The 13,271-nt window shown below is 49.6% G+C and overlaps 1 long non-coding RNA gene across 1 annotated transcript; it reads right to left on the bottom strand.

Moving 5' to 3' along the window:
- Positions 1-7,927: 7,927 nt before the first annotated feature.
- On the bottom strand, positions 7,928-13,253 carry LOC131829066 (uncharacterized). Its single transcript, XR_009352706.1, has 3 exons — positions 12,807-13,253; positions 10,723-11,014; positions 7,928-9,723 (listed from the first exon to the last, which is right to left on the bottom strand). It is a non-coding gene; the product is annotated as an uncharacterized LOC131829066 (long non-coding RNA).
- Positions 13,254-13,271: the final 18 nt, after the last annotated feature.

Raw genomic sequence — 13,271 nt, forward strand, 5'->3', positions numbered from 1 at the left:
GCCTCTGCCACAGGAAAAGAGGAGCCCTGAGCTCTGCGGGCTCCAGGTCACGTGGCCTCTCACCTGGTGTCCTTCCCACTCCCCGCAGGATGGAAGCGGGTCAGCACTCCATTGTGTCCCCCATACCTCCAGCCACAGCAGCGTGGCGGAACTGGAGAATTCTAAGTGCTTGGGGAAAGATCCTCCCCCATCTTCCCGGTCAACAAACACTCCCTCGGCAGCCAGCCCTGCTGACCACAGGACCACTCTCATCCTAAACTCTGCTCCAGGACAGGAGAGAGGGCTTGCCTTACTCCTTCTCCATCATGCTTTACCTCTCATTTTACAGGGAAGTTCCTCTCTGTTAAGGGCCTGATTGTTGTTCTGTGTGCAAGATGAAGGCAGCTACTAAGGCTCTTACGCTGAGTCCCCCTCTGGCTGGGCTTGGAAAGAGCCATAGAAGGACAAAGAATTGCTGTCAAGGGCTTCCTTCCTGCTTCCATCCAGCAGGTTTCCCACAGCCCTCACCAGGCTCACGTACCTGCTCCAGTAAGAGGTTCTGCTGAGGAGTGTGATGCTGAGAAAGAAACACACACACACATACACACACACAACTTTATTTCCTTCCAAGATGAGAAGTTTAAGATAGAGTGAGAAGGGGGAGAGCCGAGCGGGGAAAACACATAAGTATGATAATCAATGGGGAATGATGTCGTTCTTACATGGGACTCTTTCAAGGCTGGAAGAGAAGGGGGGCACTTCTGATCGCACAGATCTTTCTCGGGCACTCTTGTTTACAGCCAGTAGGTGTGTTCTTGAAGGGTCTCGCTCAATCCCAGCCTCTGTGAGGAATCAGCTTTCTGGGATCCTTTAATTAAAGTATCGAGACACAGGGTTAAGATGAAAGACTGAGCCGAAATGTGGACTGCGCCCAGCCCTGATGGTGGTCTGCCTGGAACGAGTGGAGGCATGGGAGGGTCCTGTCCCAGCTATGCGGGGGGTCTGGCTTGAGGGCTTGGGTGACAGTGTCAGGGGACCTGGAGAGTCTGGGTGGGAGCTCTGGACCGAGTTCCTGGAGACCGAGCCGCCCCCCAACACCGCCTTCCAGAAGGGTCTGTATGTGAATGCTTGTGAAAATGCCCTCAATGCCCCAGTAACACTGGGGGGCTGCCTGGGGCTGAATCATGCAGTGCACCTGCTGAGGGGGTGCACCAGTTATTCAGTCCATGTGCTCTCAGCCTCTGGATGGAGGCGCTTTCTCAGGCCCCTCGCTGCCCCCAGTGTGCTTTTATTTCTTGAGTCTGCTAGGTGTGGGTTTCCATCATCAGCGCTGCTATAACTTGAATCATAGCCATGACCCTGGAACTGAAAAACTCTAAGATACTTTTTTTAAAAGATTGTATTTATTTATTTGACAGACAGAGATCACAAGTAGGCAGAGAGGCAGGCAGAGAGAGAGAGGAAGGGAAATAGGCTCCCTACTGAGCAGAGAGCTCGATGCGGGGCTCAATGCCAGGACCCTGAGACCATGACCTGAGCCAAAGGCAGAGGCTTAACCCACTGAGCCACCCAGGCGCCCCTAAGATACCTTTTTTAAAGAAGATTTTGTTTATTTGAGAGAGAGAGAAAGACCGAGAAAGAGAGAGAAGAGGGAGGGGCAGAGGAAAAGAGGGAATCTCAAGCAGACTCGGGCTCAGAGTGGAGCCCGTCTTGGGGCTCCTTCCCACCACCCTGAGATCATGACCCGAGCCCAAACCGAGGGTTTGCCCCTTACCTGACTGAGCTACCCAGGCACCCCCAGCCTAAGATAGCAGTTTAAAGAATAATAATTACCTGTATAGATACATTCTTTTCACATACACTAATATCCAAGCACGAATATGAACCTACCTCCTGTTTATAGGTGCCCGATGGGCAAGAATCCGTCACCCCACCTTCGGGGATGACCCTATTCATATGCATGTTGCTCGTATCAGCCCAGACTCCAGTGGTCTGGGGGTACTAATGAGTTGCCAGACGAGCCACAATCCAGATTTCACAGGCTCGGACCACCCCCCCAACCAAAACACAGAACACGGGATTCTCACCCCCCTGTACCTCCCTCCTAGATTATCTGTGGGCCCTGAGCGGCATCTCACAGGCACTCATAACAACGCTGCCATCACTTTTCATGCAATTCCCCTGAGGTCAGAGTCCGCCCCCCACCAAGAGAACATCCAGGTCCTCCCTGAGTTCTCTGACCCTCATGATAGTGGAGGTAAGAGCCCTCGCCTGCTTCATCACTTCTTCCTTCTCGAAGCAGAACATTCTTCTTAGACCCCATGTCAACTCCTACAGCCTGGCCAGAAGACCCCGTACCCAGGGACTGAACAGGAAGTTACAAGGCTGAGCTAAACACAATTCCTGGGACAAACACCGCAGTGGCCTCCCCCTTTCTGCTTCTCCCCCAGCTACCTGTGCCTTCCTCCCCCTTCAGCAGAAACCTCATGTGGAATGAAGCTGCCTGAAGCCTCACACGAGTCTGCCAGTCAGGCTTGGATCCCAGTTGGTGTCCGGATTAGGACCAAGGTGACACTCTTCACCTTCAGGCTAGTCAGAACATTTGAAAGGAAAGGACAAATGCAACTAGATTCGAAGGGATATTGAGAAATAGAAATACTCTCTCGTAGCATCTTCTTTCCTTGAATTTTGGAGCAGCTCCTCCAGAGCTCAGCATGCAGGGCTAGCCCTTTATTCTGTAATTATGGGCATGTCGCTGAATCCTGAATATTGCACTGAAACTCTGTGAAAATTATCAATAAAGCTGTTCTTCCAGGGATCCAGGGTCAGATGAGATCTTACTGCATTTAATCAACAAGATGTGCAATAAAAATTTTTTTATTAAGATTTTATTTCTTTATTTGACACAGAGAGAGAGAGCACAAGTAGGGGGAGCAGCAGAGGAAGAGGGAGAAGCAGCCTCCCTGCTGAGCAAGGAGCTCGATGCAGAGCTCGATCCCAGGACCCTAAAATCATGACCTGAGCTGAAGGCAGAGGCTTAACCAACTGAGCCACCCTGGGGCCCAGCAGTGAAAATTTTTTTAAACACTGAGAGTTCTGTGAGGCATCTGATTGGCCCATGCTCTTGGCAGGGGGAGGGGCCCTCTCCAGTCACGCCCTTGGGTTTCCTGGAAAGAAGTGACCTCCAGACTCTAATCTTAGTGCTCTCCTTCTACTTCCTGAGTGCTCCTGGGTAATTCATTTCACTCTTGTGAATTTCTGTTTTCTTGCATAGAAACAGACCTTGCTGAATTGTTGTAAGAATTGGTGATTTAATAGGCACCCAGTAAACAGTACTTCTGGGACTGTTATTTTGTCTGGGAGTATTTTTTGAAGAGGAACCAGATGAGCCAAATGCTTATCAACATCTCCACATCTGCCTTTGAAATATGACTCTTTTTCTCACACACAGATGTCTGCACACACTTGTACGCACACAGCCACACACACGTGTGGGTAAGAGACTGCGAGGGTCTGGATCTGGGTACCACACCCTTTTCTCTTGGGGCCTCAGTCACTTTATGCATGAGTCTCTCTCACTCGCTCATCTGTTGAATGAGGACTATTGTAGTTGATAGGAGGATTCAATGAGTTAATATTATTCAAACCATGAGAACAACAGAGGCACAGACAATGCCTCTCACATAAGAGAACAGGTTGACTGTTATTAGTATTATTATTACTGCTACCTATAATCCATTATGCCCCTGCCAGGGAAGGGGGTCCTGAGGAGACTCTGACACCAAGAAACCTGAATTTCACTCCTCGTTTTCACTCCCGGACACCTCTTTCTTTCTCTACTTTTCTTTCCAGAAGAGCTGGTGGCAGCAGTTGTGTTGAGTACCTACAAACTCATTACCTCACAGTCTCACATGGGGCTCGCCTCTTCTAGCCATTTCCCAAAGAGAGTATATGCGAGCAACACAGAAGTAGGCTCTTTGCTTCAGGCGGCCCCACGGAAGGAGAGGACCCCTCTCTCCTGGAGCCCTGTCTATCAGCAAAGTTAGCAAAGGAAGGGGGCCCCTGCCTGGAGGAGGAACATCACCTCAGTCAACTCTGCCCACTTTGGTAGAGTGTCCTCTGTGAGGAGACCAGCCCGTTACCCTCAGCCGGAGTGGCTCTGACTGACCTTCTTTCCACCCAGCCTGTCAGCCATCCATTAGCAGTCCTGCAAGTGAGCCACCTCCACTTGGCAGGGCTCTTGGGAAAATACATGGAGTAAGAACAATGGTGGCCCAGGCCAACCAGAAGGATGGGCCCCACCATGGCGGTCAGGCTGCATGGATGCTGAGTAACAAGCAGTGAGTAGAATGAGCTCTAGAGTGAGCTCCTGTCTGCCCATAAAATGCTGGGGCAGAGGACGGGGCACTGTGGGAACAGAGAGGAAGAAAGGAAAGCCTGCCGGGCTAGGCCCCCTCTCACCTTCGACTCCTCTGTGGGAGACCCAGTCAAAGAAATCAGGAAGGGGAAGTGCATTTCCTTTGACTTCTCTGAAGTGAGCCTTCTTCAAAGAGGAGAACAGGGAGCTTACTTAGGGTGGATAAACTATCTGATGTCCATTCTGAGAGGTCTATTAACGGATGTAAAATGGAAAGATGAATCAGTGGGACTGATTAGTATTCGTGAAGAGCCGTACTAGGCAGAGAGAAAAAGGCTTATATGTTGGACAAGAAGGGAAAGGGGGAAAATGGATCTGTTTGGGTGAAGTTTCAGTTTTTGATCCCCGAGTACACTTACAGGGCAGGAATGTAGAATCGAAAAATAAAATCTATATCTGGAAGTTATTAGCATTATGCACAAAATTGCTGTTGGTTCCTACTTTTTGTGTGCCATCCTGTCTTAAAAATAACTTTGATTTTGTAGAGGCAATTGTAGTGGAAAAGGTGCTCTGAAGGGTAAGCATGTCTCTTATGAGAAGAATCCAAACTATTAAAAATTACAGTTTTAAGAAATGTAAAGAGGTACTGATTTCACTCAGATGAAAAGAAATTAATAAGCAGGAGAGAAATTGTGGATAGAGGTGAGTTCTGACTATAGCGATTCAGAGACAGGAACTCTAATTACATGGAAGCAAGAGGAGAGTGCTTCGGGAAATTTCTGGAAGGTTAAATAGGACAGCTCAGGGCCAGAATCATACTGTGATGAGAATCAGTGCAGAAGACGTGTTTGCAAGGAGCTAACTTGCGTCATTATCCAAGGAAGGACAAGGACAGAGAAGGAAAACTGAAGCCCCAAATAAATAACAGAACCCAGACCATAAAAGATGCTGAGACTAGGGCACAAACACTCAGAAGGTGTGGCAAGATAAGTCAGAAGCCAAAACTCAGTTACCATTTCATGCAACAGAACACCAGAACTCTTGGTAAAAATAAATGTCTTAGCATGTGACTCATACTGCTTTTTGTAAGTACTTTCGGGAAAAGGCTGATAATCACCCCCATCAGAGGTTTTCAGCCCATTGAAGTGAGCCCTACAAGCAAAAGACATAGAAAGGATTATTGACCATTGTTATCTTTCAAGGAGTAGAAGCAAACTGACCTTACACATTGGAGTTCGCTGGCACTCGCCAACACGGATTACAAAATATAGGGAGGAATTCTCCTAAGGACTTTAAGCAATATTTGCGAATGTGTGCAGGTAAGTGTTGGCTATCTGATCACTCCGGGCCGGGAAATGGTTCTCAGCAATGGTATGATCTTTTTCAAAGAGATATTATTTAATATTCACAATATTATAGAAACATGTCATGGCATAAAAATATGAACATGGCAGGCGGGATACGGCGGGGGGGACCCACAGACAGTGCAACTCTTAGGAGAATAGATAGAAATCAATGTAACAACAAATAACGACAAATATTTGGTGAGCACGATGCTGTGCCAGGCACTGTGAGAAATAATCCCTCCAATGGTTGATAAAGCCTTTCAAAACACATCTTCAGTTCATTTGCCCATTTTTGTGAGGTGGTATGGTTAGCCCTCTTCGTTAATGAGAAAAAATGAGATCCAAAGAGATTCATTGAATTGGGGATCTCCTGATATCTAGATTTCTATGCTTCCCTTATACTTTCTAGGTTTAAATTCTGCCTCTATCACCTCTTAGCTGAGTTAATCAAAGAACCCTTGCAGTTGTTAAGAGGCAAATACCTACAATGTAAAGTTGTCGTAAGGATTCAATGTGTAAAAATGCTAGATATGGCACCTGGCACATAGTAGGACCTCAGCAAATGTGTGGTTCTCTCCCTTTCCTTTGCTGAGTCCTAGCTGTCCGCCATGGAGAGCACCATCCAGTAGGAAGAGCACAGAGCGATGCCTCAATGTGGAAGGAGGTGACGGGCCAACCAGTGCTCTGGGGTTGGGCATGCGAGTCTTCTTGGGCTGGAGGGATGCTGTGCAAGGTCTGCGAGACAGCTGTTGGTCAGTTTGCTAAGCAGTGAGCTCGTGCTGAGGACTGGAGGAGGGGCCGGGAGGTAGCTGAGGCTCTCTGCTGTGGGGGTCCTCCATGCTCATGATCTTACAAGTGAAGGGGAGCGAGAAGTTTTGTCAGTTTGGGGGCTCATCTGTTAAGATAAATCTGGTGCCAGTGTATAGAAGGGACTGTCAGGGAAGAGGTGGAGAAACAGGGAAATTTTGTATTTTATGCACACACACACACACACACAAAGTCTTTTTCATTACAAAATATATATAATCCATTTAATCCCGTTTTAAACAGCTAGAACATTAATTTTACTCTTGCGATCGATTCTAGCGGTTTAAAACTGCTGTGTTTTGGCTTTTGTGACATATTATGGTCATATCTAGAATTCATTTAATGTTAAATCAAGAATAAAACTCTCAAATACATTGTTGTTCCTATGGTAAAATATAATCTACTTTCTGGCCATTCACTTTGCCGTAAACTCTCCAGGAATGAAACTTGATAAAAAGCAGGGACACACTACATATGACAATAATTAAATCTATAGTCGACAAATAAAAGAGCATGACTGCAGGGACAGGTAATGCAGGAGAAAGAAGAACAGACCTAAATACGTCAGCAAATCATACTCAAGTTCGATCCCCAGGATCTATTTTGAAAAGTGGGATCATGACATGAGAAAACCCCAAGTCCAGTGAATACCCAAATTAAGGAATGAATTATATTTTCAGAATGTAGTCTAGAAGGCCAAGATCAAGGTGTCAGGAAGTTGATTTCTCCCAGAACCTCATTCCTTATCTTGTAGGTGGCCACCCTTCGCCCCTTGCGCTCACGTGGGCTTTCTTCATTGGTGTCTCTCCTTCCTTCTCTAAGAACACCTGCCCTTAGGATTAGGACCCATCTTTATGACCTCATTGAACCTAAATTACCTCCTTAGAGACCCCATCTCCAAACTGTCACATTCCTAGTTCCCAGGGGTCAGGACAGCGGCATAGGAATGGTGTGGGCAGGGAGGAGACACCATTCAGCCCATAACAAGCCTCGGAAGGAGTTAGCGCTGTGGCTAGGTTCCCCACCCAAATGAAGAGAGAGCCGCAGAGCAGGCTCACAGGGGGCCTTGGCCACAGCCCAGGTTGGAGGACACTCAGGAGCCTGAAACCCAGCACTGAGCTCCTGCAGGTGTGAACATCATTCCTCTGAGTCCTGGTTGCTTGCTTGGAGATATTTTTAAGTGTCCCCAGTTTTTGGAAAGGGAACGGAGAGTTCCCTGCTCCCCAGCTCCCTGTTGCCGGAAAAGCACGTGATGGAAAAACCCGCCTAGGCTGAGGACAGAGCGAGGGCGAGCGGGCTCTCGGGGCTCCGAGTTGATTTATGTTGTGGTCGGTGCCTGTAGTGATTGGGCTTCCCCTTGGTGATTGGTATGATCTGGAGGTTGGCGTCGTTAAGGAGAGGTTTTTGTGATGACTTCAGAAAATTACTGTAACTAAGATGGTATTTAGCTGTTTTTAATTTTATACAGCTCATTATATCATGGTCAAATGAAAACCTTGACATTCAGGGCAGGAAGTGTGTGGCAAGTAGGGGTGGGTGGACAATAGGCCTGGCGGCTGCCCCCAGTGAAAGTCACTCAAGGGTCTCAGGGAAGAGAGGCACGCAGAAGGGGAGCTTTTCAAAACAATGCCGGTGACTTCCTCTTCCTGGCAAAGTTCTCTACTCCAGAAACTCTGTCCTGAGAGTCGATGCAGACAGGAACGGAGGTGCTGGGGGATGGGAAATGGGCTCTAGGACACGTGGGGGACAGAGAGACATGCCGCGGCAGCAGAGTTCTGATTAGATCAGGCTGGTGGAGTACGCTGTCCTCGCTCTGCAGCCCTAGGCCCTGGCTGCCAAAGGGACACAAAGCCTTGACGTGTCTCCAGCTGGGCTGCCCTGCTCAGGCACAGCTCTAGGCGCTTCTCTGCGAGGTTCAGGAAAAGGCAGACTCTTTCCGAGTTGTTCCACACCTGGTGCAGAAAAGCAGTCACCCAACACCGAACTGCAAACAATGTAGAATTCTTGGCACATCATCTGAAAAAGAGCTTTGAACTTCGTGCATGTCTCTGCAGTAGAATCCCACGGGCATTCTGTTGTGTATTTGAAAGGACTGATGTTAAGAGTGCTTAAAAGACTAGTGGGAGTACTGGGGTAGCGGTTAGGAGAATGGGCTTTAGGGCCGGGTGCCCTGAGTTTCCATCCGGGCTCTGTCACATTCTAGTCGTGTGATCTTGGGCAGTGCTCGGTGATGGCACCTGTCTCCTGGAAGTATGCTGAGACATGGACGCAAGAGCTGGGGACAGCGACGCGCACGGGGCACAAAGTAGGCTGGTGTCATGGTTATTGGACAAAGGCTCCTATGGACTTTCCATGGGGCTAGGGGAGAGAGAAGGGAAGAGAGAGGAGAAGAGAGAGAGAGGCTGCTTGGACTTACCGACTCGAGGTACCCAGCAGGGAAAGGGCAAACCAGCCCTTGGGAAACATCCCTGTAAACACTATTAAAACTCTTTCCGAGTGTAGACCAAGGCTTAGTTAACAGACCACATATTTATTTCCTCTCCAAGTAGAATATGTTACATTTCCCTTTCTCTGACACTCGGGGGTCTTGCAAAGTCCAGGAAACACCTTTACATGCCTTGGCCCAGACTCGTCTTCCTGTCCTTTTCATCTCGACAACTGTCCCTGGCCTGGAGTAATGAGCCTCCCAGCTGCAGCCCCTCTGGGTGAGAACTGCCTTCACCAGAAATTTCTCCTCTGCCAATCAGGTACCGCAAAACTTCAGGGAGTTTAGACCTTAGAGGAATCCTCTGGTGTATGTCTTAGAGATGTCCAGTCATAAGTCTGGAGAAGATGTGAAGTGAAGGGAAGCAGTGAGTTGGAACTAGAAATTTCGAGAGAAAGAAAGGAAGAAAAGAAAGGATAGGAGGGGGGGCAAAGAGGGGGAGGGAGAGATAGAAGAGAAAAGGGACATTTTCAAAGTTTGCTGCTAAGAAAGGGAAAACCCGTGAAGTGAGCCTTTGTGTGTAAATATATATAAAAATATGAACCTTTGCAATAACAAGGATAAATTTAACATGCAGAAACATATACACGCTAGGATGATAAATGCGGTGGGATACAAAATTGTAAACACGGGATGATTACAACAATGTGAAAACCAAATAAAAACCGAAAATGAACGGACAGAAGGATTTCCAACGTGTGAGCAGCGGTGGTGGTCTTTGGGAAGCTCGGAGGAAGTTTCTTCTTCTTCTAGAACAAAAAGAATTAATAGATTTATTTCAAAGAGATAACTAGCGGCAGCGAGACTGCCCCTTTCAGATGAGACCCCGTGGAGTCTCAGCCGGGCAGGCGGGCGGCCCACCACCGTGACAGTGGTGGAGGGGCCTGGCCCTCTCCGCTCCTCCCGCTGGCCCCTTCTCGGTTCCAGCGTCTCTGTCCTCTCCATGTCCAGCACAGCTGAGTTTTGACAGATGTTTTTACCTCCTAGGATCTTCCTGCCCTGACCCCCCTTCAGCTGCTCCCAGACTCAGTGACCTACATGAAGGAGCTCTTGACACCCCCTCCCTCTCTCCCGCCCCTTGCTCAGCTCCCTCCTATGTCCAGGCAGTCCTCCCTGTCACTCCCTGGCTTCTGGGTCCTTCCTCTAGTCTGTGCCCCCCCCCCCGCCCTCAGGATAAAGGTTTTTCTGGTGCCAAAGGCTTCCTCGCTCGCCCTTCCCCACGGCCTACCCCACGCTCTGTTCGACTGGCCTTGGGCCTCGACCTTGAGCGCTGCCACAGCCCAGGGAACATTTCTACCACTGCACTTAGCACATGTGACTGAAAGTATCTGTTTCTTAGCCCTCATGCCCCCAAACTAGAAAGTCTCTAGGGGAATAGACCAGGTCTTAACCACGGTTGAACCCCCCAGTTCCAACCACAGTCCCTTGCACATGGTAAGATCTCAGTAAATAGTGACTCCCCTTAACAAAACTTTTCCACGCTTCCCCCTGAATGCAGCCCAAACCCTTCGCCTGACTTAAGGAACATGCAAAGGTTGATGTGGAACCCCTTCAGTTGCTCTATTTCCCACGGCCCCCTACCCCAGGCCCCCCAGCACGGCCATGCTGAATATTCACTTTCTCCCAAGCGCACCTTGTCGGTAGTCCAGCCACTCTCTTTCTAAGCCCGGAGCTCCCTCCCGTCTCTGGTTGGCTCATTGAATTCTGCTTCCCTTTCCAGTTCCAGCTCCAGCTCCAGCTCCTCTTACCTCCTGCCCCCCAGGACGCTCACCCAACGTGTGCAGCCATCCTTCCCTGCTTCCAGAACATCTCCTGTGTACCCCTCACTTCCCTAGTTCCTCTTACGTAAGCCCTGGGCCATGGTCGGCGGGCACTCGGATCCTCCTCAGGGCCGTGTACATGGGAACCTCACAGTAAGAGCTGGGGGCCACGGGTCACCGGCTGGTGGGGACATCACCAGGTTAGGTGTGTCTCTTTTGGTTCCTGAGCTGGGGAATCTCTTTCTCATGCAGTCTGCACCTTGCGGGAGGGCCCTGGAACCTAAAAAGAGAGGTTAAGACACTTAAGACACCCCAGCCCTTCCCCTGGGCTGCCCTGTCTCTCCTTCCTTGTTTCCTGCCAAAGGACAAGGGGAGGACAACGGAGAGGCCCCGCTGACAGCTAGCCGAGCCCCCAGGCCAGGCCCCAGCTGACGAAGGACTCCACATCTTGCAGCTAGCACCCTAGTCAGTCCTCAGAGCCCCCCAGCCCTGCAGGCTTTGCTGGATCTGTAGGCAAATTCCTACCAGTACAGAGGAAAACATTAGGAAAGAGAAAACCATGTTTGTTTTCTTGTACTTGTCGATTTCCCGTGGCTCCCTCTGAAGACTCTGCTGGCATTGGAGAACTTCCAGGTTTGGGATCCATATCAGTCTTTCGTTGGTCAGATCCCATCTAACGCCACCCAGCCTGCACCTTGCCCTCATTCAGAAAGAACTGGAAGAAAGTTCACCCACTAAATACATAAATGAATTAATTAATCCAATTGAGATTGTTGTGCTTTTATCTTCCATGTTCTCTGGGCTCCCAAGAAAAAATGTCTGCAACCAGGAGAGGCTTCACCCCATCCTGCTTTGCACCCCAGGGGCTCGGGCTGGAGTCAGTACCAGAGAACTTAGAGCACCTGCTCAGCCTGCAAAAACGCAGGGTGATGTCACCCACTCAGCCCTGCTTGCTCGTCTCTCCTCCTGCCCTGGATGTGACGTCAACTGTGGCACTTCTGGCCTTGAAGAAAGACTTACCCAGTGGAGAGGGGGTTGGCTGAGGCTACTCAGGAAGGTTTTTTTTTGTTTTGTTTTGTTTTTTGTTTTTTTCCTGTTTTTTTGAGTGAAATGAGGGGAGTGAGGCTTGCCTGGCTCCGGAGACCAGGAAGCATTGTTGTGAATATGGGGCTACGACCACTGGCAAGTCTGGGCTGTGTGGAGGGGAGTGGGTCCTCAGTTCTGGTTCTCCAACTTGGGCCTGCAATTGTCACCATTGTATGCAGATCAGGGCGGGCTCCTCACCCACTGTCAGCGTGCCCTTCAGGTGTTCCAAACTGGGGCATGGCCTCTGTTTAACTAGAAAGAGGCCTGGGCTGGTGACTCACTCTAAGTCACCTGAGAATCTGCAAACCTTCAGCTCTGGCCCAGATGGCCTGTCTCCCACATACAGAGCCTTGCCTGTGTCTGTCAGGACAGCCTCCTAGCCAAGGGACCTGAGAGGACACACTCGAGTTCTAAAAACCAGACAGTGGAGGGGACGAGACTCCTCGGGACAGGGTCTTCCTCACTGGCTTCTGTCCTCCCTAGCCACCAACTCTCATTAATTTAAGAGAGAGAGGGAGAGAGAGAAAACTCGGGGGGAGAGGGGCAGAGGGAGAGATAATCTTAAGCAGACTCCCCGCTGAGTGGGGAGACTGACCTCAGGACCCCGAGATCACGACCTGCCAAAAATCAAGAGTTGGACGCTCAGCTGACTGAGACCCCCAGTCTCCCTCCTCCCTAGCCACAAACTTTGACTGTCTTGAAATGTCGAGGCTCTACCTAATCTCACCTCCCTGCCCAGAGACAGGGTCTCTGCGTGTGTATACCAACAGAAAGCACATGGTTAGTTATTCATCACTGAAACTGAGAAGGGCAGAACCACACCAGGAAGGAGATGCACTCCCTGGGATTTCATTCATCAGAGACACCTAATCTGGGGACAGCACCGACCATCAGCTAACTCGCCTCTCTATATTCTCCAGGATCTCCCGTGTTGTCTTTGGGGTCCTGGAGAAAGGAGAAAGGTTTTCAACTAGGAATTAATCTACCTGACTCCAAGGTGCTGCAGCCCATCCACTTTTCATGGGAAAGAAGTCCTGAAAATGTCTGGGAGCCCCATGTGCCATGCAGATCCTCATGTCAAGATGGCCGCCATTTTGTCCAATGCCACCAGTGTGCGGCTCAGAACAGAGATCACACGGACTGCCCGTCCAACAGGCTGACAATCACAGTGCCCTATGTGTCCCTGTGGACATCTCCAATCAATCTATATTTTAAAAGAAAATAAACACACCCAGACAACCATCTCCTGTCCTTCCCCTCCCTCTGATAACGGAACAAACCCTTTACGATGTCAACGGCTGACTGGGGGCAAAGGCCACAGACCCTAATTCCACACCAAGGGGCTGGGCTCGCCCTTGAGACTGTGCCAACTGGAGATCTAGGAGATCTAGGTGTAGCCAGGCCTCTCTCCACTTCTCAGGGAGGTCTGGAACTGGATCCAGCTTCAGCTT

This window comes from Mustela lutreola, chromosome 4 (assembly GCF_030435805.1).
Source record: "Mustela lutreola isolate mMusLut2 chromosome 4, mMusLut2.pri, whole genome shotgun sequence".
In the NCBI taxonomy this organism is placed as follows: Eukaryota; Metazoa; Chordata; class Mammalia; order Carnivora; family Mustelidae; genus Mustela; species Mustela lutreola.